The sequence below is a fragment of the Cinclus cinclus genome, chromosome Z (assembly GCF_963662255.1).
Source record: "Cinclus cinclus chromosome Z, bCinCin1.1, whole genome shotgun sequence".
Taxonomy (NCBI): Eukaryota; Metazoa; Chordata; class Aves; order Passeriformes; family Cinclidae; genus Cinclus; species Cinclus cinclus.
In genome coordinates, this window is record NC_085084.1 from 79516032 (window position 1) to 79537353 (window position 21322).

The window sequence follows — 21322 nt, forward strand, 5'->3', positions numbered from 1 at the left end:
GACGAGATGTATCAGAGAACTCCACGGCAGTGACTGGAACTGCGGGAAGTCCCGGCAGGGCAGGGGGTGCGGGGCTGCCGAGCAGAGAAACCCAGAGCGGGGCCGGAGGAGCGGCGGGGCTGGGGCAGCGCGGCCGGCTCCCAGCAGGACTCGGGATTCCCGGGAACACGAGCAGCACAGCCTCACCCCGCTGCAGGACGAGGAGGAGGAGGAGGAGGAGGAGGAGGAGGAGAAGGAGCTCCGGGATGGGTTATGGAGAATTTCTTTCCCCAAGCAACAGCAGCTCCGAGCATCCTCCTCTGGAGCCGCAGAGCGAAAAGAGCTAGCGGCTGTGCCAGCCTCCTTTTCCTGCCCCAAATATCCTGAGGTATGTCTGCCCCTCCGAGAGAAATGGCCCATATGGGAGAAAATGCAATCACATGCACTTCTTCCCCCTGAGTTTGGCCACTTCTTTGTTTTCTAACAAAATGCCCAGTAAATGCCCGGTAGTCAGTGTTTTTTAGCAACCTATGGGAAAAATTCTATAGGTAAGAAGGAACAAAAGAAAAGTATCCTAACCCCCAACAGTGGGTTTTGCCATGAGGTCACAAGCCTTGACAGGAAACCTGCTGCAGGCTGGGCTCCTCTCTCCATGGAGTCACGGATCCTGCCAGGACCCTGCTCCAGCACAGGAATAAATACCGTGGGGTCACAGCCTCCTTTGGGCATCCCCCTGCTCCAGCCTGGGCTCCTCCAGGGGCTGCAGGTGGATCTCTGCTCCCCCGTGCCCTCCCTGGGCTGCAGGGGCACAGCTGCCTCACCATGGGCTGCTCCAGGGGCTGCAGGGGAATCTGAGCTCCAGAGCCTGGAGCAGCTCCTGCCCCTCCTTCTGCACTGCCCCGGGTGTCTGCAGGGCTGCTGCTCTCACACATTCTCACTACTCAGCTCCAGCTGCTGCTGTATTTTCCCCTCCTGTCTTAGCTATCTTACCGCAGAGACACAGACACCATCACTGATTTGGCTCATCCTTGGCCAGCGATGGTCCATCCTGGATCCAGCTGGCGTTGGCTCTGCAGGACATGGGGAGTTTCCAGCAGCTTCTCAGAGAAGCCACCCCTATAGTCCCTCTGTTACCAAAACCATTGCCAGACAGATGTAGACAACCTTACAGAGTTTTAAGTACACATACAAGGAGGAAAAAAAAAATGCAGCACGAAACCTCTCTGAGTTCTTTTTATTAATACTTTACCCGAGGGTGCTGCGATGTTTAAGTAAGGGTGTCAGAGCTGGTACCACACACTTCCTTACTCCCTGACTGCCTCACACTCTCTGCCTCTCCTTTTTAGCAATTCATTGGAAGCTTAGGTGGAGTTGGTGGCCCATAGCTATAGTAAATCAAACTAATTACATTTTCACTAAAGCTGAAAATGTCTGCAGTGGATATTTTTTCCTTTTTTTTCCCTTCTAAATACAGACTATTAATATGTCTTTACTAAGTCTAAATTATACCTTTAATGCAAAGCTAAACTGAAGCAACCACTGTTCAACTGCACTAGCTGCAAAGTACAAACCCCATTTGAAATGCAGAATTGTAAGGATACCTGTTCACCCAAGACCATAAAAATGGGGGCTGATGTCAAGACAAGTAAATGATCCTTAAAAACCTGATGCAGGAAATCTATAACCTTCTAGAAAGCCAACTAGAAGCAAGGCAAGATCCACTGGGGTGTCTGAACATATGAATTATACCCATGAGGACTATTCAGTTTATCCTAAAGTTTGCATACATTCAGCAAGCAGAAGAGTTTTCCTGCTTTCATTAACTCAGCCAGGACAAATGTGCCTGTGCACATACAGATGTTTTGCACCACTTTGGATGTTGTGGGGCGTTCTACCTGTCCTCGGCTGGCAGTCCAGGAAATCACAGTCCTCATCTCCAGATGGTTTCCTTGGCCATATTTTGGCCATTGGACAGTGTGCTGAAAAAAATCCCAAAACATATTCACAGAACCTGGGCCAGTGTCCAGCATTTGAGATGTTGGTAGACATTTATTATTTGCTGCCTCTAGAGAAACAACCTATTATTGAAGCTTGCATTCTCATGTTTAAGAGATTTTGGGGTCCTCTTTTTAAGGTAAAAATATATCCTGTATATTTGTTGTTCATTTCAAGAATGAGAGATGTATTCTTCTTGCAGTCATCTTGTGGATTTACACAAGTTGTGGTAATATCAATTGGAAAAAGGAAAAGATGAAACATAGTTTTCCAAAACTTTCATTATTATTCAAGGGGGCTGTTTAATTGTCAAAATTAATAGATAATTACTGGATAATTTGAGGGTAAACACAGTCCATTCAGTGCATCAGTTTAATCAAATCCAAACATTTCTGTCCTTCTGTGAAATAGTTAACGTTTGGAGCAGAGAAGATAATGCAAATGAAAACTATTATGTGGAGTTAGTTTAACGATATGCAATTTAAAACTGTAGCAATTGTTTTTGGTCAGTTTCTTGCAATCTGCAAGGTAATTTCTTTCAATTTATTTGGAATTAATCAAGTGCAGTGTTGAAAAGGCAGAGTGAATTGATGTTAAATAGTTTTTGGAAGATGTAATTGTCTGATGATTTGTAAATAGCCAAGCTTATCAAAAAAGTAATTTAAATGTTATGCTGACAATTTTGTTCAGTTTGGTGTACTCTGTAAACTTGTGAATCCAATTTTTAGCCCTCATTAGCATCAGAATTCTCTTTGCAATGCTAAATGATTGCAGGTACTTCTTATGTGTGCCCAAAGCACCTGTTGCTGAACTTTTAGTGATTCTCAGCTGGCAAAGAGAGCACATACTCATGTTGTAATTAAAAGTATTTCTGTTTCCTAGTTTCCATAATCTAGATATTCTGTTGACAGAGAGAACTTAACCAGTACTAGTAATTTACAGTCATGCACCATAAGGCACGGTGCTAAATTCAACTCAGAAATCAATGCAGTTTTTAAATGGTTCCTTTCATTCAGGTTTTAATTGCTTGGCATTTTTAAAAAAACCCTTTCATTATTGTCTCTGAACCATCAAATTTGAAAAATTCCTGCCTTGCCCTTCCATCCAACAGTTAAAGGACTAGCAATAACTTTTTTTTTTTTTTATAAATCTCATTGAATTGTTGTTAATATTGGTTTCAAAGAATGGTGTGTCTGCATTCACACATTCCTGCATGTATTCCAATATTTTATTATATCCAGTAGTAGTGCATTAAAAGAATACCAAAATATAAACATAAGCACTCCAAATTAGGAGGCATCATAAAACTCAATATTGTTGCTTAAATATTAATTCAACTTTCTTGCATATATGCACTATGAAAATGAATTTTATATAGAATCATATTCCATTTCTGGACTCTTCTAAAGAGCTAAAAGTCACTTTTTCTATCATGGTTAGCAATAAACCAAAGGGAAAGGAAGACTGACAGAATTTGTAAAATATAATGTGAAATGAGCTAAAATTAAGAGGAAAACATCTAGGTTAAATATGGAAGGGGAAGGATGCTGGAGAAGCCTTTCATCTGTACTCAACAAAAAAAAAAAAAAAAAATTAAAAAAAAATTGAGAAAAGTGTAGAAAAGGAAAATCCACACAAGCTGTCTCTCCTAAAATATAGTTGACCATTTTCTGAAACATAAAGATGAAATATAAAATAAAAACTGTTTTGAAAATGTTTTTAAAAATAAAAGTACAAAACATTACAAAGGAGCAAATCATGCCCTGTACATAAAAGTGATGTTTTTCGGATTCTTTGTTGGTGAAAAATCTCTAAAAATATTAATATTTTGACAATTAAGTTTATGTTTGTGGAATTCCATATTTGTGACAAAAGTGCTTTGACAAATGAATAAGAACATATTTTTGTCTTTGCAGAAAAAAAAAAAAAAAGAAAATATTGTGAAAGAAGAGTCATGCTGACCATTTCTCCCAGCAGCTGATGCAATGTGCTGTGACTCATGAGTGGTATGGACTTTTCTGCAGCCCACATGTGCCAATTTGAGCTTGGGCCTCCATTTTTGTTAATGGCGAGAAATAGACTTTTTGAGGAGAATTCAACTTCCTTTGGTTTATACAACAACATAAAGGGATTAATTATACCTTGTACTGCTTATTGGAAAACATCTCTTTATTACTATGAAGGTATCTAATGCCTCATACTCTGATGGGTTCTGCTAGGTGGAGATGCCTGTATGTTAAAATTCTGGAGCTAAAGGGGATGTCTGTACCCTGGCCATTTAAAGAACAATTCTAAATTTATAGCCATTCAGATAGGTTTGACCTGTGAAAAAGCAAAACAGAAAGAAAAAAAAAAAAAGAGAGAGAATAGTGACTTGGATAATTTCATCAAGAGCTACACATACCCTTTCAGGGGAAAAAAAAAAAAATTAGCTACTGAGGTACACTTTCATCCAGCAGAGAAATCCCTGGCAAAGTCTAAGAGTCATGCAAACTCCAAGAGCAAATCTGGGATTTTCAGCAGTTGAGAAAGACTTAACAAGCTTCTTAAAAAATTTAGATCCTCTGTCACAGGTATCTCTTCATCAGGAGTGTAGACTTCCTTGGAAAATATGAAAATGTATACAAAAGTAAAAAATACAACTGTCTGTGCTGTGCAAGTGGCTAGAGACTCTGTTGGGCAAGGTCTCGAAAGTTAGGAAATAAACCCAACATCTGTTTCTTGTCCTTTCTTTGACACATTTTTTCCTTATATCTTATATCAAGTTAGTCTGGAGCTGTTGCACTACACATGCAACAGAGTTTGGATAATCTCTATTGAAGAGTCTTAGCCTATACAAGAAACAGGTGTGCAGTCAGAAAAAGAAAGAAATATCTAGCCCTCACCATTTAAATTCTAGGTTAATTATTCACTATTTTGGTTTCAGAGCACTGATTCTGAGCCTGGGACACCATATTTTAAAGTCATAGCCTGAGGAAAACAGAGCAGGTTGGTTTGTTTTACTTTTCAATAATGTATTTTAATTAGAGTTGTCTAAACCTTCCTTTGTGCCTCTTCTTTCTTATTCTCCTTATTTCTCTTTTCCTTATATATAGGAAATCGGATGAACTACAGTTATACATACATATGTGTGTGCATATATATATATATGTGTGTATGTACGTGTGTGTGTGTGCATACACATACATATATATATATATATATATACACATATTTTTGTATCTAGCTACTGCAGGCATCACTGCTCTGCTGTTATATTCTACTGCATTGAAGAAAATGAATCTTTTCAAACAGGTGAATTTTCCAACAGAAATGGACCAGACTCAGTTCATTGAATAGAAAATGTAATGGTGATCTAAACCTATTACCTTCAATGGAGTCTGTGACATTTTCTTCAAGCATATTGATCCGCTGGAGAGGGAGGTGGGGGACTGAGGGAGAAAGGGAACTTTATTTTTTTTACTTACCGTGTTGCGTCAGTCATTGTAATGCTAGTCACAATGTATAAAAGACTCATAGACTCAACAGGGCTGGTCCTTTTACAGGGGCTGCAATAAACACTTCTCTGAGGCTGAATTAAAAAGCTGGTTTAAAATCAACTCTATGTATACTTTAAAACCAGCACAAATAAGCCTAATTCTCCTGTGATCCCTTCCAAAATTTTCCCTTGCACAATAGTCAAACTGATTTCAGTCAAACACACCCAGAATTTGTCCAATGGTCCATTCTTCTTTTGTAATTTATAATACCTTTCAGCTTGTTAATCACATTTCTCTCCATGCATATCTCTTTCTACTAGGTAGTTAATAGAGACTGAATAAATTTCAAATCTTATTAAACCTAATTTGGATTGGCAACATGTTCCTCTAGAAGAGGGAGGGGAGGGGAAGAATACCACCAGCAGCCTGTTTCTTGTATAATTTCTAGGTTTGCTTTTTATATTTTATTATTTTATTTTATTTTATTTTATTTTGTTGTAGAATCATGTCTCTAGAGATTACAAAAGCAGCAGAGAATTCTGCCTCATTATAGAAGTGACATTTCTACTGTTAGAGTTTGTCAGTGTTTCTATTATAATGTAATTCCTCACCTTTACTGAATAAAATAGTCTCTTATTTACAAAGTTTTTACATGAACAATGTAGATTCAGGTTTTGCTGTACTTGTGACAGCAAATATTCTATCTTTCCATTGTATAAGTGTTTTTGTTTGTTTGTTTGTTTGTTTGTTTGATTTTTAATATGCTGCAAAATATTTTTGCAGTTAAAGAACACTGGTAAGACCTTCAAACTATTACTTGCTGGTAACATCACCTCTAGAGATAGAAGACACATTAAAATTCTTTGGCAGGATCACAGCACTAGTAAAGTTCTTTAATATTAACATAATATTGAGTCCATTTATTTTAGTATTATCTTAATTTGATCCATTTTGCACCTTGTCCATGGTATATATATTTTTTAATTTGTGCTAGCACATGAAGCTATTGCATTTTGTTGTAATCTGAATTTTATAATCTTACCTATTACTTACAAGCAATCTGCTGCTGCAGTTGTTCCTAGGTGTTTTTATAAACTAATTTAACATCTGTTTCTACTATGTAACAGTATCAACTTACAAATGGGCAATAGAACCTAGCATTGTTGAGAATTACTATGCAGATAGATGAAGTTACATTAGTAAAAGTAAAAACCACTCAGTATTTTATCGTAACTTCGTAAATAAACTTTGTTATCAAGATTATTTTATTTTCAGAAGTGCTTCTGGATTGAATGGCTAGATTATTTACAATAAAGTATCCACCAATATGTTTTATTTGGAAATAAATAAATAAATACTTAGAATGGTAGTTAAATTGAGTTTTAAAGTTCCAAACCATTCTTTACCCATAATGTGATTCTGGGATCTAAAGGCATATATACAGCACTTGTTAGCAAGTGAACAAATGTAAAGTGGGAGTTAAAAAATTGCTCTGAATCATTAGAAAGATTTAATTAAGATACAAAACCTGTAAAGTTGTCTGGGCTGCTCTGAGAGTGGAATTTAGGCCATGAAAAGTATCAGCCTAGAGCTCTGAGTATACGTGCTACAAACACCTCCATTCAAATCTGTCTACTTAACTTGGCATATTTAATAGGAAGCAACATTTTCTAATGCTGCTTATTTCCTTCAAGTCCCTGCCATAGAGTGTTTCACTTCAGATATTTTACAGAGTGGTCCAGCTAGAACCTGTTAAGGATTGTAACATTAGCAGAGGCAAAATTTGGTGTGCACTGAGGTTGAGGTCTTGTTTACCAACTTTTTTCACATTGGAAAGGAATAATGCACTGCCCCAAAGAGTAGAAAGGAGATAGGAACTGGTGTCTGGTTTTTTGGAGATAGGGTTTAGTACACAGAGAAAAGCAATTTGTTAAGGGTCACACATGGCAGTATGGCAAAGAGGAACTGTAATCCTTAAATTCATACATACTCCAACTCCAAAAGACAGTTCAGAACCTGCAGAAGGATCAGCTCCACCTACCCCATTCCCATGATCTTAAATCTTTGCTAGAGAGAATTCCAAGTCTTCAGGGCTTAACAGTGTGAGATACCATGACCAGAGTACTTGTGGCAGGCAGCTGGATTAGCTAAAACTTCTAGTGCAGAAAAAAACCAAAAACAGTATGTTCTGCTCAGTTTTGTCTCTAACAGTCACTGCAAAAACCTACCACAAAATTTAGTCCAGCAGAACATCCCTGTTCTGTGGTATTCCCTCAGAAAAAGGTCTGTTCTGTGTTGTATATCGTTGTTGACCAAGTAGTACAAAAATAATTCAAACACATTTTAGGGGGCATAAAAAAGGAGCATTGAATTTTGCCTTTAACCCTTCATTGCTGGCTGCTGTCAGAGCAGTAACATAACAGTAGTTTACTTGATTTAATGGTGATGTTCAAGTTTAAAAAATAGAAGGGAGGGTTGTTATTTTGTTTTTCTTTATTATTCCTTGCAAGAGAAATAACATAGAGGAACAAGAAAAGAATGATGTGACAGATGTGACATGCACCAAAAGGGGGACTGAGGAGGGGTATTTTTTTTCCCCCCCTCAATCTTTTGATTTATCAAATGGGTAAAAACAGCTTTTTCATTTTACTGAAAGGTACATGTTTTCAAGTCATCCATGTGATAAAATTAAAAATGGCTGTAGAAAAATGGGAAATTTTTTTAATGTTACTGCTAGTGTAACATTCATGATCTTCTTAAATTATTCTTAAATAAAAAGTAAATGAAATGCCTTGGGACAATAAAAACTGTGCTGAACATCTCCAGCAGAGAACTAAACATGGCATAAGATCCACCAAGATCCCTTTAGAAATCATGACAAAAACATATATTCCATGAGTGGGGAAAGCAGGAGCTAAAAATCTGTAGAAATATCCAGTCATTTCACTTAATGATGTTTATTTTTCCCCCACTTTGGTCACATTTATTCTCTCTCTTCCTCTTCTTCTCTCTCACTCACTCACTATATATGTCAGGCTATGACAGAAGCACAACTCCAAAGGAGCACAGAGAAGTACATGATTAAAAAGAACAACAGAACAAATCATCACTGTTGACTATGTCAGTTTTAACACACAATTACTCTGCTTTGTTTCTGTATCTGGAGATGTGACTGTGAAGTACGAGTTCCCTGCAACCTCATCTAACATCAGGATTAGCCCTGCTATTGACAGGCTGACCTCAGAGGTTTATTCCAGCCATGAGACTAGAAACTCCTGATACCTTCAATGCTTCTAGGATGGGGAGGAATGTCAATGAAAATGTTGTGGCAGACTTTAGCAAGAGCTATCAATCTAAATAGTGATATCAAGGCCAAGGGGACTTGATTGGCGTGCACTGTCTTCTCTGAAACTTGTGCTGCTGCAAAGCCACTAATTAAAATAAAGGCAGCATGTATTTGCTACATCTTATTTTAATGCAGGCACATTCTTTGCCTTTTATCTCTAGACTTCTTCCTGTTCAGAAACTAATGGTGATTACTGTCAACTGGTCTAGCAAACCAAGTCACTTAGAGAACCAGGTGGTGTGACCTTTTACTGTAATGGCCCAGATTGACATGCAGCTGTAAAACACACTGGGAGAGCTCAGTCCACAGTTATAGAGCATGAAGGGGTCATTTATCATTTGTGTCTCTATTTTTTTACATTGCTATACTTTGTAGGACTCCTAGTCATGGATTATAGCCCAGTTATGTTATTTGTCTGACACTTTTCTGGATGTTGCTTTACTGGTTTTACATCCAAACTCACAAAGATAGTATTTGTCATTGTCAATAAAACACAAAAACATGACTCATATATGCCTAACTTTAAGAAAAATATCCCCCAAATATGAAACCTTACAGAACATATTGACAGCTATGGAAAGTTTTAAACCCCATACTAAATAATTTTTGCATTAAAATGTACATTTTTTAATATAGAAATTTCTCTTTGTAGTTGATTGTGTATAGCTCAAGCTTTTACTCAGACACAGTTGTGACTTGTTAAAGCAAGTGGTTCTGACCTTTCTATTTTATTCAAATAATGCTGAAACATTATCTTGTTCTAAAGGAAGAATATTTTAATAAAGAGAAACAAATATGTATTTCTCATGTTGATATTTTCTTTCTTTTAAAACATTAATGGTAATCCCACATGATGCAGATTTTATTTTGTAACATTAAGTGAGTAAATGTAATTGCTATGTGGATATGCATATAAAGATAATCTCAGCGGGGAAAACTAAATACACTGGAAAGTAGAAATAAAATTATCAAGCTGTAGCAAAATATTTGACTCCATGGAAATGAGATGTTTCCACATTACAAAACAAAACAAGAGTAAAAACAACCACATCCCCCATCCTGTACAAAACCACCTCTTGTTATAGATTGCTTTGTACTTTTTTCCCTATAATTTTCACTTTAGGAGAAAATGTCCTCATTCATCTCAGTAAAGTTCTGAAAGGATCTTGGGATATACTGTAGCTGTCCCCTTGATTAAGTAACTGCTCATCAGATTATGTGAAAAAGAGATGGACAATCAGATTGTGATTAATCTGCTGTGCAAGAGGGCTCATTCTGGGAGAGCCCTCACCTGCCAGCAGCTTTTACTGCACTGCCACGATGGTCCTATGTCAAATAATTTTTTCCTGAACAGTCATATTCAGATGTTCATGCTATGAAATCTGTGAAAATCTCTATGTACTGTAAGATGGAAGTTGCTGTCATGAATTACACCCTATTCTTCATAATATTAGATCTTAATTTAGTAAGGACCCATTCTAGTAAACTTTGACTCCTTTGGCCCTACTTCTACATTTAGGAAACCCTGCCTAGTCTCTCAGTGCACTATTGAGCTGGATCTGCATTGGACATTATTATATATTTTCCTGAATTTGATGGAATTACAAAGGACTAGAAAGACCAAAGATACATGCAGAGTCACGGGCACTGTTCACATAAGTGAAACAGAGTTGAACTTTTCAGACACTGCCAATTATGATTCACTGAATTAATATCAATTTTCAAAATAGCTGGATGGATGTAGTGCTGGATTTTAATTTGTCTAGATTATAAATAAAGATAGCTCTGAAATAAGACTGGAAACCTTCATCCATACCGTAGAAGGCAAATTTCAAATAAAAACTGGTGAAAAACACATTGATTCACATTTGTGTAGTTTTATTGTGAAAGAAAAAAAAAATAAATGGGTCTGAAAGCTTGTGGGGATTAGCAGGAAGGAACCCACATTGACTGCATGCAGCATGTTCCAAGTAATAAACAACAGTGTTATTAGTGAACATAAAGCCTGTGATAAACAATGCCATGATGTTTCATTCACTCTAATAGGCAGGAACAGATAATTGGGACAAATAAAGTACTGAAAACTGTCTCTAACCACCTTTCTCAGCTGCTCTTGGAACAAGTGAATCAGGTCCTGGCATGCTGCAGAACTCAGCAGTAGCTCTGGAAACCACGTTTTGTGTTTCACTAAAAGAGTGTGTTCCCATTGCTAATGGAAAACAACAGAAGCTAAAAACGATCACTTGAATTGTCAGATCTTTATTTTTTTTCTTTTTTCTTCTTTTTTTTTTTATTATTATTTTTTTAAGTGGTAATGAGGAGACAAGGAGACAATTCCACAAATTCATCAAAGAGCTTGCAGAACTCTCTGGAATATATTTCCCATTGAAGTCACAAACATTTCGAACTACAGGCACTTTTAAACTAAAGTTATTTGTTTTATCTTTCAACACTCCTCTACCTCTGCCCCCACATAGCAGTTTGTGCATGGAATAGGCAATTCTATTATATTTTCATCCCATCTGTCCTTATTTTCTTTCCTTTTTTTTCTTTTTTTTTTTCCCTCCAGTGCTTTTTTTTCATAATTATTTGAGAACCAGCTAGAGATTTGCCTGACACTAAGACTGCTAAGGGAAAAGCTGGAGTTGTTGTAATGCATTTGTGTCTGGGCTATCCTCAGACAGCAGGGGGGCTTTGTCATGTCAGCCATATTTTAAAATTTTGACAACATTAATCTTGACATTGAATCATAATTACTCCTCACCTGGGGTTTGATGTACCCAGAATTGCCACTTGCTGCTGTGAGCAAGTGTTTCACATTAGCAGTGATATAAACCCAGGTAACTCTTTAAGTGGGAGGATGGAGGAAGTGGGTCTTGGCAATTTGCTAAAGCTTTTTATGTAGTCTTAACAGTGCAAAATGCCAGCCTAGATTTCAGTAAACTGAACATTCTGAGATGCTGTTGCTGCAAATGCAGTGGTCTGGCAGCAACTGCTGACTTTCAGATCAAATAGATAGCAACACTTTGTAACTTTCAAATGAAAGAAAATATTTTTCTGCTGCACTGACAACTCAGATCAAGTGATAAAAACTGTACTCTGAGCAACAATTTTGCATGCATGTGGGATATGCTTTGTCACTCTTCATTCATGTGCTGTTCTAACTTTCATCCAAGAGTTGTTGCAGTTTTGCTCTAACAAAGACTCCCAATATTCCTGTTGAATTAGCACAGCCATGGAGGCAGGGAGGTACTAGCAAAGTCAGTGTGACTGACTTTGTCAGTGTGACTGACAAAGTCAGGGTAGGTTAAAGCACTGGGCTTTCACTTTTGTGAGCTGCCTGTGAATTCCTGCTCATCATAGAGCTCCTCTGTGACTTTCAGTGCTAAGTGATGCTTTGGCACATTTAAACCAACTCTAAGAATTAAAGTCATACCTGAAGAACACCCACATCTGAAAACTTGTTTTCACTGTGTTTCTGCTGCAGTCAATTGACAAAGATGGAGAACTCAAAAGAGTGATTCAGATTACAGGTGGCCTTACTCTCCCTCTATCAGGAGCTTAAGTGACTAAGCATGTCAGCTAAATGCCTCGGCTTAGAGCAATGCATCAAAGTCTTAGGACCCAATGGGATATAAGGACTTGAGTATCTAATCTAGGATTTACACAAAATGTACAGTAAGCACTTAAACTGTCATCCTTAGCTGGCCCCTAATGTCCGAGGAGTTTAAAATCCTTTGCCACCTGACTTCTTTAGTTTAAAGTTCCCCAGGTACCTATAACTGTATTAAGGCTTGGCAGGGATGAGCAGCCTAACTCACACCTAATATTGATTACAATGCAGCAACTAGGCTTTCCTCTGCTAAGGTCTCCTGGGGGATCTAATTCTAGAAGACAATCTTAAAAAGGCCTAATAAGCATTTATAGTAGTAGGAATATCTCTGTGCTGCAGTGGTTTCCACCTCTCTTTTCAAGCAGATTAATGGTTGTCATCTTTTCTTCAAATTAACATTTTAGTAGTTTGAGCACTTTGCAAAGATGTAGGAGATAAGTTCCACACTGCAAAGGGGCTCAAATATTTCTCCATTAAGCATGTGCCAAACAATATGATGTATGCCACCCCAGCTGGAGGCAAAATGTAGCGAACAATGATTTTTCAATCTGCTATATTATTTATCAATCTGCATTTTGGTGGTGGAGTATGAACATAGAGTTACAGAGCAAAGAGGTAAAAAGAACAGTGAAACATGATAGTTAGGTTACTCAGTGGAGACAGAGATTAACCACCTTTCACATCCAGTAAAGGCACAGTTTGTATTCCAGCAGTGCCTATAATTTTACCTAAATGCTCTTTGACCATATTCTAGTTTATCCCACAGTACTTTTTTGCATGCTGGTATCCAAAGAATCCCGGAATTTAATCCCAAACCAAATAAGAGAAATGTCTAAATGCTACGTGTTCTGTTTAGAAGCCTGAATTTCACAATAAAGCTTTTTATTTGATACATAAGATGGCTGAAACAAGTTTTGCAACCCACAGTGTCCACACTATGTCCAAACCCTGAATTCTGTAATGAAGAGTCATTTTCATACCCAGTAGAGAAGTTGTCTGAAAATACATACTTCATTTAGATACCAACAAATAAGTATTAGAAACCCTAAAAGAGAGAAACCTAATTTTATCCACTCTTCAAGATCACATTTATAACCTTTAAAGACAGATAAATCTTCAGAGATGTTTTCCTGACTTTACTGGTCTTTGTGTCTGCCAGATGACTTCACATATTTAAAAGGAAAACTCAATTTTTTAACCTGAGTAAATCAATTGTCTTGGTCCACTTTCTGCTGGATGTATGCTCACACCAGAGCTTACAGTGTCAGCTGAAGAAGGAATAAGTAGACACTGATTAGTTATTTCCATGGTTACAAACAGTCTTCCTGTATTACATTTAAGGAACAATGCTGAGATGTGGAGAATCCTTATTGGGGAACTTCCCTATTGGTACTCCCATAAACCCAATATTAACAAAGACATGCAGTAAAACCATAGATATGTGCATTAAGCTGTACAGACATATACATACATGCTTACAAAATCAAAACTCTGTGAATTTTCCCCTTGCATTGCTTTTTGTGCTGGTAAAACACAGTTCTAAATATCACCCCACTAAGGAAAGCCAGGAAGAGCAAAAACAGTGAGGAAAGCTGTTTATAACTGCAATGTTAAATGTTGAGTGGTAAAACCCAATTATAATCTACATTAATTCCTTGAGATATTGGTACTTGTCTTAAGCCTCATAGAGAAGGATAAACTCACTAAGAGCTTGTGAGATAGCATGTCTAGTGAATATAAGTCATAAGACCAGAAATCCTTGAAAAAGTAAATATGATTGTTCACAATTTCTCTGAATACTTTATTGATCAATCTTATCCAGTTTATTTTGATAATTCTGTATGTGTTTAATTCACCAATTCTTTTAAGAAAAACACATTCACACTGTCCATATAGCAGTATTTGACAGAATACATGGAAATTATGCTTTAGACGAGTGACCTCCTGCAAAGAGATAAATTGAAAACCATAAAAGGCAGAGAACAATTGGACTCGTGGATTTTTATCTGCCTGTGTGGGGCATGGCAGTTCAGAAAAAGTGAGGTGAGACGGTGAGGAGTAATTTAATTCTTAGTTTAACCCTGGAACTTGTCAGATTTTTGGCTAGAAAATGTTGCCTGTTTATTTTATTTTGTTTTGTTTTGTAGCACCATTATGCTTAAGTAAGAGCCTAGCAGTACAGCTTCATGCAGTATGTTTGCATTTTAAAGAAGCACTGCAAAGTTCTCAAAGATCTAGTCAGCTAAAGGAGAGAATTGCAGGAGCACCATGATCCATGGACAGGTTCCCCATCTTTCTGATCATTATCTCAGATCTGCACCAATACTCTGCGTTCTCACCAACCATCACATTATCTTTCCTGAATTTGCCACAAATTCCCTTAAGCAATGGGAAGGATGGGTAGCAGCAGACCTTTATATTATAATGTGTACCTCACCGTATTACCTTAACCAGATCTTTCAGGTGGTCCTTCCGTCCTGTTTCCATTTCATCAAAACTTCAAAAGCAGAGAGTTACAATTCTTCACAAATTGGACAAGATGTAGAATTACTGTGATGGCAGCTGAGCCACTGGAGGATGTTATACTTGTCTCAGTCAATATAAAATGCCTCTCTCTCACACACATACATTCAACTTAAAATCACAGGAGAATGAAAGAACTAAAAGCAGTGCATGCATGCATACCTTATGGCCACTTACTCATGAAAAATCTCCAAGGTTATTCAGCAGAAACACAAATATTAGACATTTGTTATATAAAGTTAACAGCAAGATATAAAAATATGCTGAAGCAAACAAAGGAAAATCTTCAGCCAATTTAACTTCACACCTAAAAAAAATGTTCTTGCTTACCATTTCCCTTCCTGTGTGTAAAATTCAAAGTGTGCATAACAACAAGAGAGTAACAAAGCTTCTGTAACAATTTTTTCACTATTTAAAAATATTTTGTGCACTGTAATTTCAAAAAAGAAACTTATTTTGTTATTAGAGAGGAAGTAAGGTGCCATATAAACATTTGAACTGGACTTTACTGGTATGGATTTCATACCAAACATGTCCACTCTGCATCTGCTGAAGCCTAATCCTATTTTACAACTTTAACATTAAAGAAACATCAGATCTTTTCATAACCAAAGTGACAGTTGCTCATATCATGGCCCAAACCTCCTTTTCTGGGGCTTGATTTAACACTTAAGTGTAAAATTTGCACTTGATTACTAGTGCTATTAGTTTTAAATAAATGAGAAAGGACTTTTCTCTTAAGGACAGTTCCTCTAGTAATGAAATCATTTACAACGCTAAATCCCATTGACTTCTAATTAAGCAGCAATTGGATAAAATATATTAAACACCTATGAAGAATTGTTGAAAAACTGACCTTACTCAGGTAAGAGCTATAACTACTACTCTAGGGAATCATATTCCTAATCTCAGTGGCCAAAGAAAATTAATTTAATGGAAAGGAAACTTGTCAGAGGGATACACCTGGAGTGAATGGCAACTTGGAGTGTAACATTTTCTCCTGCCCTTGAATAGACAGAGTCACAAGGTTAAGATTTCCCTAAGAAATAATTTGTTCTGCATTTTATGAAAATCTTGAGAAGAAAAATTGTTTTGGTCATGTCTGATTTTCCTTAATCACTCAAATTAAACTCTTGTCTTCACAACTTTAAAGTGTCTGCTTTTCAGTTGAATGAAAATAATTAGAATATAATGCATATGATAATAATATTTTTTTCCTTGGAGATTAAAAACAAACAAACAAACAAACAAACAAACAAAAAATCAGGATTAACAAGCCAAATGAGTTCTTAAAATGAACAAGATAAAATTTCCTTCTTGAGTTCTTAAAAAGAACAAGATAAAATTTCCTTTTCTTGAATTCTGGGGAGAAATTGAAAAGTATACAAAAGCTCCCATTGCATTCTGATGACTATGTTTTGGATGCTGAACATGGGGAAAATGGAAACTACAATCCCCTCTAAGAAGTTAATTGTGAAATGTAGCTTGGAATTGCAGTCACCCATATTTAAAGAGATAACTGGAAGAACTTCCATGGAAGTCTCGCACAAGTCACCTCCAATCTTGAGCTGCACCTGTGACCAAGGGCTCTGCAGTCGCCATTAACTGTGTTAGCCAGATTTTCTCTATAAGAGAACCTTAGGCTCACACAAGGTCTCACAAGTACCAAAATTCAAAAGTTCTCCAGATACTTTGGTGTTTAGCATCAGGCTTCAACTGGCCAAGACTCACAGTCTAGCTGAGGCTGCGTGAGACCTCTGGAGATCACTTGGTCTGCACCCTGCTCAAAGGTGGTAAAACCATGTTTCAAACTAGGTTCAAAGCTAAAATAATTGCAAAAAGCAGAAGCTGAGAATTTTTCCAGTGCCTAATGGGGGAGACTGGAGACAAGATTTTGATTAGATACCGAACTTTTTTGAAAATTAAAATGACAGTAGATTGATCCAGACACTTGTGTTACCTATTACTAATTTATGATGTATGATAGGAAAATAAATCACATGTTATTGATTCTGGATTATGAGTGTGTTGTGTTTAATTACTTTTACAGCATCCTTTATCTCTTTGCCAACCCCAGAGATCAAGAATTGCTATTACATATTGTTATCTTATCTTCAGGAATCCAATGGTCCTTAGATTTCAGGTATACGAATTCTCCTGACAAGAGTAAAACAGGCACTGGAAAATTACTTAGCAGTTAAAAAAAACAGGTTTATCTCTGATACATCTCTATAATGATTTTTCTACTGATAATTTAGTCTTGGTTCAAAAGAAAAATTCTACTTTTCGGATCAACATCATAGGGTTTTTTTAGTTTGTTTGTTTGGTTGGTTTTTTCTGTATGAACGAAGATACCCTCTTCTGACAAACTTATTTTTGTGACTGTCATCACTCAACTTACTGTCAGAGTACCACATAGTGAAATTATAAAATATCTATCACAATTCTTACTAAGTTGCAGCAAAATTCATATTGAGTGGAGTCTAGCTCTGCATCATAGCTGGACTTTGTTGCCCTGCAAAAGTTGTTTCACACTGTAGTTTGAAAAGTAAACATGGGAAAAAATAGAGTGACTATAAATGAGGCCTCAAAAAAAAAAAGTTTAATATAGATTATTATGCAAATAAGTTTTTCATATCCTAAATTTAAAAAGAAATTATTTAACAAAGCTCTCCAAGGAGTTGGCCCTTAAGAGTTTATCAAGCATTAGCTGAAAGGAAAAAAAATAAAAAGAAAAAAAGAGAGAGCTTAAGTATAAATTGAATTAAAGGTGAAGAGCTAAAAAAAATTTTTGATGTATAGGACAAAAATAGTGTGCAGCTGCAATTTTTTTAAGAATAATATTTAAAAATATATAAAATATTGGAGAAGGACGGGAAAAAAAGAAGCGCAAAAAGCTTAAAGGTAAAATTCAATACAATGAGTTAGAGAAAGCTAAATAAGCCTGATTTTTTTTTAAGTGAAATCCTAAGGGACTTAGGCTCTCAGATACTTACAATGCATTTCAATGTGAGATTTTTTTTTTTTTTCTCTTAAGCTGACTAGATGCTTCTGAAAACATTGCTCTGGGTCAGTATAATTCATAATTAAATTTTAAACTACTTGGTGTACTGGGAAGATCAGACAAAATTCAAATTTTCTCCATCTCTGCTAGAATCTCTCCAGGACTGCTATTAAAAAAAAAAAAAAAAAAAAAAAAAGCACATACAGCACAGGATATAGGAAGCTGCAGGGGAGTTCAACTCTCCTCTTTTATGTCAAGTGGAATCAAGGATCATGCAACATTTGACTCCTGACCTGTCTAGCCATTCCTCCTGAGGAGAAACCACGTACACCTCACACAGGCAGAGCCTGAGCTTCTCATTTGCTAAGCTGTGCTGGGTTTTAACTGATGACAAAACTCATAGGGAATCTCTTGTGTTTCTTTCTTGTGTCTTTTTCAAATAACAGCACTAATAGCAATTACACAAACGCATACGATCAGTTAATGCAGCATTTAAACTTCTTATCAAAATGTGTCTTTTTACTAGATACTGTATGCAGACATATTCTAGATCTGCCAGTAGAGAAAGCCACAGTTCTTTTAAATTCAACTCCATCATCATCATTATCATCATCATCATCATCATCACTATCATCATCCTTATCAGTGACAACTCCTACTAAACTGAGATTGAGGTGGTACAGAGAGATATTTTCAGAATATCTACAGAAATCTCTCTGGTGGTGCAAGAATCAAATATATCCCAACATCTAAATTTTAAACATCCTTTCTAAAAAGGCCCATGAAGTGATTTCTAAAGACACATATTATATTTATGTTTTTCTCTTGTTAAAAGCCATTGGGAAGTTAGTACCCATCCCCTACATGCAGTAGCAACCCAATTGCTTTGTCAGAGGTTTGCAAATTCCCTGACTGACAACTATCACTGTCCACAATAGCTGCCCAATAGAGGGCTGAGATTTCCTCACGCTTGCAAGCTTTCATGGAAAAGTTGGACTGGGGTCTGATCAGCCTGGTCTAGTCAAAGATGTTCCTGCTCACTGCAGGAGGTTTGAACTGGTTGATCTTCAAATGTCCCTCCAACTGAAACTATTCCATGGTTCCATTTTTCTATGCCACTATATTCCACTTTCTCAGATATAACATATTTTCCACTTTGTCCAGGCTTGTAAAGCACTGGCATCCAGATGCAGAAGCCTGTTACTGAGGTCTAGCTGGCAATGGCAACCCAGCTTTGCTTTTATACCTGGTGCATAACTCACCTTAACTGAAGTGATGGCTGAGAGGTATCACTACTCAAAAGCTATACCTGGTGATAAGCACCAGTTACATCTCTCTGCTTTTCTTCATGAAGGGATCACAGTGGTGCTTTTCTAGACCTAAAAACGGAAAACTGAATGTGAATGGAAAATTTTTAAATTTGGTACATCTTTCTTTCTGGTGTTGATATTACTACAGTATGTGGGTTTTATGTGTTCATATTTCTATAGATAGAGCTTATAAAATGCAATTTGCTGTATATTTTTCAATTGCATTATATGGCCTCACATTTTATAATCCTGCAGCCTGAACTTCATGCTTTCTTTGTGTCTACTCTCTTTGATGCAAATATCAATATGCAGTTGCTGTTAAAATGCCATTTCTTTCCTGTTTAAACATAATCAATATGAAGAAAAAAGAAAGAAATGAAGAAATTATATTTTTCCCCACACAGAATATAATTTTTATCCAGAGGAATAAGTTTGATCATGTTATCTTAATTTCTGGGTGACATCTGGGACAGAATGCCTTTTTTATTCAGGGTGTTCTACTGGTTCCAAAACACACAAGTGCATATCAGTAAGGGCAAATAGAGACGATCTGAATGATGGAGAAATCCTAGAGAAAAATATGAAGGGACATATGATAAATCAGGCTCATTCTGAATACATCAAACACACTGCACATGCATACGTTGGCTCAGTGGCGCATGGACGTGGCACAAGGGATCATAAGTCTTTTCTGATGAGGCTTCTGTATGTTCATAAATCCTTGACTAACTACGCTGCAGTGAGTGGAGCTAATGGAGTAGGGAACTAAATTCCCTTAAGCCAGCCCAGTCAATCTATGCTTTCACCCAGATATAACTCTTCCACCTTCATATTGCAGTTTTACAATGTAACCTGAGACAGAAATGTTGTAGGGGCCTTTATCCCCCGTCATGACTGGCTGAGGGATCCAAGATGGCTTTTCCTGACAAATTCCACTGAATGTTCTCTCTGCAAGATTTGGTGCAAATCACCAGGTGCAGAAAGGGCAACTTAAAAAAAACCTTCCAAGTATTGAATATTCTCTTGAGCTCCCCTTAACTGATGAAAGGTCTGCAGAAGTTATGACTCTAGCTGTAACTTAACAGTTTAGGAACTGTAATCCCAGTATTGAATCCTACCCAAAAAATTTACCACTGGCCACAAGAACACATGATTCAGGACAAGGACCATCCTTCTGTTGTCTCAGTAAAATCTGTCTTCCTACACCACCTTGTTTTTAATTTGTCTAGACACCTACACATGCCCATATACGTTTTCCATTCTGACTACAGAAAATTACAGCTCTGGCCCACTGCATCAAGTTGTTCATATCATGAAGTACTTAAAAAGAATGTTATTATATGTGAATGCTGAATTTTATTGATGAGAAGTCATCACCGGTAACTTGAGTGTTAGAGTAGTGGAGTTTAGTGTAGGAAATCATCTAACTATACTAGAGGGAGAAGCAAGGTAACACTCTTAACTGATCTATCTTTATATTGATGTTATAGATGGTCTTGAGACTTAGGCATTAATAATTTCTGTGGATTCCAGGGAAGTTCTCTTTTAAAACTGCTGAACCCACTTTCTCCCTGGAATGCTGGATTCATATCTGATCAATTCTTAAAAGAAACATTGCTTTTTAATATTTATTTAATGTTTCAAGAATCCATGAGAGAAATAAGAAATCAGTTAATACATGAAACCCACAAGGCATGAATTAACCACGAAAGAGACCCTAACCCTTATTTCACCTTGATTCCCTTGGAGAATAGAATCTGGCAGGACCAAGGAGCTGGATGTAATGCTGCATTTACCACAGATGTCTTACTGTCCTCATGTAAGTGCACTGGGCACAGCTCATTTGGCTAACTTGATCCTGACTACTTGACTTGATTGATAATGCAGCAAGCCAGGGTCTGCCATACACAGATAATGCACACTTTGAGCCACAGAGCTGGCTTAAACTTGGACTTCAGAGGGGTCACAGTGCTTAACCCAGGCATCTGTGCTTAGCCAGTCTGAATGCATTTCCTAATTTTTCAAATCTCCATTTCCCAAATACAAGGTGGAACTATAATACCTTCTCTGACT